This window comes from Copadichromis virginalis, linkage group LG2 (genome assembly GCF_057382275.1).
Source record: "Copadichromis virginalis isolate Kocher_CV1m ecotype Utaka linkage group LG2, C_Virginalis_male_GT1.1, whole genome shotgun sequence".
Lineage (NCBI taxonomy): Eukaryota > Metazoa > Chordata > Actinopteri > Cichliformes > Cichlidae > Copadichromis > Copadichromis virginalis.
Window position 1 is genome coordinate 29,661,863 of NC_140619.1, and position 4,573 is coordinate 29,666,435.

Consider the following 4,573-nt stretch of genomic DNA (forward strand, 5'->3'; position numbering starts at 1 on the left):
GCTTTGCAGCTTTATTTAAATGTATAAATAACATGTGTATAAACTGATAAACTTAGACTTGACAACAGGAAATCTGAAACTTTGTAACGGTTTAATGTCTGCTATTGTAAATCTGTTGTCTGTGAAGTTTCCTTACTCAGTTCTACATCAAAGCCACCCACAAGCAACACTGACATTCAGAATTACAAGAAGTCATCACATGAAAGAGGCTGCAAACATCAGGATGGTTTTTGAAGTCCCACAAAGGTAAAAGAAGTGAAACAGCTCCAGGATACAGTTTCTGACATCATTCATTGCTTGAGGAAATGAAGAGAGGTTTACAAGTAAGCAAATTACTAATTATGTTATTAATTCAGTCAATGTTGGGTGTACTTTGGGGATTAATTAATTAATATATAATTAGATGATTAGAATAGAATAGATGTGAAGGGAAAAAAAGCAAGTTTCTGTTGTTTTTTTGCAACACTGGATTTTTAATCAAATATTAAGTAAACAATTAGACGGCAAGCATTCAGTGTCGCGCTGACCTAGTAGGTGTGGCTGTTATTCCTCTCTTCCTCCTCCTGCCCACTACCTGTTCGGTGCTGCTGTTTGTGCATGGCCGCTGATTAGACCTTGGGTGCAATCAACAACCAAGCACGGCCTGGTGTGCGCCGCCCTGCCAGGTGAGCCACATTAGAGCAATCAAGGGTGGGCGTGCCTAGTAGACCTTAAAATGCATGCAGCAGTCATTTGACCCGTGTGCGACATACTGAGAGGACAGCAAACAAAGTACGATCCACTTTTCCACTGTGAGGAAGACTTTGAACAAGACGGGCTATCGGTAAGCTCTTGAGCTCACATTTGCTGCACATATATTTGGAACTATGGAAGCTCAGTTGTGCAAATGTTTTACGCTTAGGGAAATAGTTGCTGCATTTAAGTTTAAAAAATTATATTGACAAAAAAGAATGTTTAAGTTTGAATAAATTGTTTGTGCAGTTAGTGTTCCCACATATTTATGTTACTTAATATTAAAAATAGTTACCCCAAATCCTTGGGTGGATCGTAAAACTAGTGAATAAATGTTTGGTTTTGATTTAAAGAAAATAATTCTTTGTAAGGAAAATCCTTAGTTAAAGTCTCTATTAAAATGTTTGTGAACTCTAAAATGTATACTTTAAAATACAATTGTTTATAAAAAAGTGTTAAATGCAAAGAAGACACATTGTGTATATTTATTTAAGAACCACAGTTAAATTAACACAGTTAACCACATGGTAAATGGCTTTACTGAAGTGTATTTTGTTATTTCATCTGTCTTTTGTGTAATGCATGTAATTTATCTGAATGGTTAATGAAATGTTCTTTATTTTTGTGTTGAAAGGTTTTTTTACCTGCTGCTACCTACCAGCTATCAAACTAGTTGGTCTAAATAAAGTTGAGTGAAATTCAAAGTCTGGTCTTTTTCAAGTGTGGACACCTCACAGTCAAAGGAACACTTGACATTCAGCTTTAATTGAAGGGGTTTATAAAAGTTGTGAATTTACTTGAAAATCCTTTGTAGTGAATAACTACCTTAAGTCTAGAATCCATGGACATCAACAAATTCTGCCTTGAGATGATTTGCCTTCAGTAACTGAATAGATGCTCCGTACTAACCCAAACGTTACAACAATTCTGTCACTAATTAGCTAAAATGAACTAATTTAAATGTATTAGCGGCAACAACCAACAGACCATCCCAGTGACATAATGTTTTATACAGGCATAAGAAGGTGCTACACATGCTCAGTCTCAAATCTTACACTTTAACCACTTAAGCATTTCTTCAATCCAGTGTCACAGACAGCGTTACAACTTTTTATATGCTTCCTTTAGCTGGTATCATTCAATCTTTTAGCGACCTGTCTTATCATTTTTATGCTGATGACATTCAGCTCCATATGTCCTTTAAGCCTCATCTGGATAGGCTGTCCACCCTAGTCCAGTGCTTAACCCAGGTTTCTGATTGGCTTTCAAGCAACTACCTCGTTCTAAATACTAACAAGACCGAGACCATGATCATAGCTCCTCCTGAGCTACATTCTAAAATCAGTCAGGTTCTTGCCTCTTTCTGTCCATCTGTCAAGTCAAATATTTGAAATCTTGGAGTAATATTTGACTCTTCTCTGAGCCTTGACTCTCATGTAAAATCTTTGTCTCGTTCCTGTTTCTATCATTTAAGAAACATATCTAAACTGCGACATATGGTTTCCTCAGCTGAACTGGAAAAGCTCATTCATGCATTTGTGTCATCACGCTTAGATTACTGTAATTCCCTGTTTACTAGCTTGGATAAATCATCTCTCTCCCGCCTCCAGACAATACAAAACGCAGCAGCCAGATTACTAACTCGCTCTACTAAGCGTGTTCACATCACTCCCATCTTATATTCTTTACATTGGCTCCCAATAGAGTTTAGAATTCGCTTTAAAATTCTTGTTTTAACATACAGAGCACTAAATGGCCAGATTACTTATACAAGCTTCTTATAAAATACACTGCTGCTCGTCATCTCCGCTCACAGACTCAGTCTCTTAGTTGTTCCCCGTACACGACTAATGACAAAAGGGGACAGAGCCTTTCAGTCTGTTGCACCAAGGCTGTGGAACAGTTTACCACTATTACGTTTGCTTGACTCTGTGGATTCTTTTAAAAAACAGTTAAAAACTCCTCTGTTCAAACAAGCCTTTTGTTTATCTACATATTTTATATTTTTTACATTATTTACATTTGATCTTTTACATTGTATATAATGTATATTGATTTTATTGTTTATTTTAATATTTGTGTACAGTGCTTTGTGATTGTCTGTCTGTGAAAAGCGCTTAATAAATAAAGTTTACTTACTTACAACTATTTCAGTTTTTGAGAGCAGCGCTCCACAATGTGTGTTAGCCTTGATATGTGTAGTGTTTCATGTCCTCTTTAACATTAGAAAAAGAAGTGCAAGTTCAACCATATATATTTTTCTGCATGATAAAGAAATGCTGCTGAAGTAAATGAACTCCATCTGCATGACTCTTTGGAGTTAAATTGCAAGAAATAAATGTATAAAATTACAGAAAAAAGTTGTGCTAGCTTATTTTCAAGAATGCCCAGAAACTATAAAATTGAAAGATTTTGTTAATTCACAGATAATGTGAATTAATTTTTTAGTATTATTATTATGGATTCATTAAAAAACACACATTTTGGTAGATTTTTGGGGGAAAAATGAACTTTTTTGTGATTTCCTTTTTTATCTATTACAAAATGACTTTAATGTAATTTGAGGAAGCCATGAGGAAGTTTGTTTGTTTTTTAATAAATATCCAATGCTGTATAAGATATTACATATACATAAATGTAGTTAGAAGTCCAAAATTAAAGCCTTCCCTCACATTTTCCAAAGTTATCCAGGGGACTAGATCGGAGCCTTTGCCGGGCCCCAGGAACTTGTGTTTGAAAAAATTTACATTCATTTAATTTATTTTTTATTTATTTATTTTTTAGCAGCAAGGTGCTGATGATCAGATGCACCTGATTCACCTCATTAGCATTAATGTGAGCACTTCTATAAAAGTATTGGCTTGGTTGACACATTCAAGTGTTAACGCAATGCCATTAAGGACATCAGGCTTTAGACTTCAGCAATGATGTTAAAGGAACAGCTGTTGCTATTCATCAGAGAATGATTATAATTGTAATCTGGGACCAATTTGAAGTTCATCATTCTACAGTGAGAAAGATTATGAAAAAAGAAGAAGCTTTAAAACAGTTGGCAGTATTCCCAAGAGTCAATTCACCCCAAGGTCAGAGAAACTGCAAGAATAAAAAGCGTGACATGTCAAACTCTACAGGCACAGTTAACACATTAGACGTTAAAGTTCATGAAAGTGCAATTATAAAATGAACGAACAAATATATCTCGACCTTAAACTTTTTTAAGTATACTGTATGTTGGTGTAAAACCTCTATTTCCACTCATAATTGCAGAGCTTGAAAACAATGTGACTTCTTCTGACTCAGGACTTCCTTTAGTTAGATGTTGTGAAGATCTTCATGCACTTGAGTTGTCCTCTGAGGTCTTTCAGGCCTGTTGGTGTTGCTGAGCTGGTCATTGCATTCATTCCTGTTGCTTTGGACACTCCTAAACCTTTTACTCTTTCTCTTCATTTTTTTTTCCAGTATAATGATGTCGTTCTTCACACTGAGATCTCTTTGAGTATCACATTTAAAATTACAATGAAAAACTATAAAATTCAAATTTGACACTTGGAATCAACAGATATTAAGTCTGCTTCGTTTTTTTTTTTTAAATAACACCCTGTCAAATTGTCCAGTTAATTCTGAGAAAATGGGTGACTGTGTAGAAAAATTGCCGCAATTTCTTCCAGCAAATTATGAACCTCATTACGCACATGAACTTCCTCTTGTAATCAAGGCATGAAGAGAAGCATCTATGAAGTCCCAGCAAATGCTTAAAAGCTAAAATGTAAACAGAAGTACTGTTATTTACTCCACGACTTTCACGTTTTTCATGAGAAATAAGATTCAAATCTGAACCAGC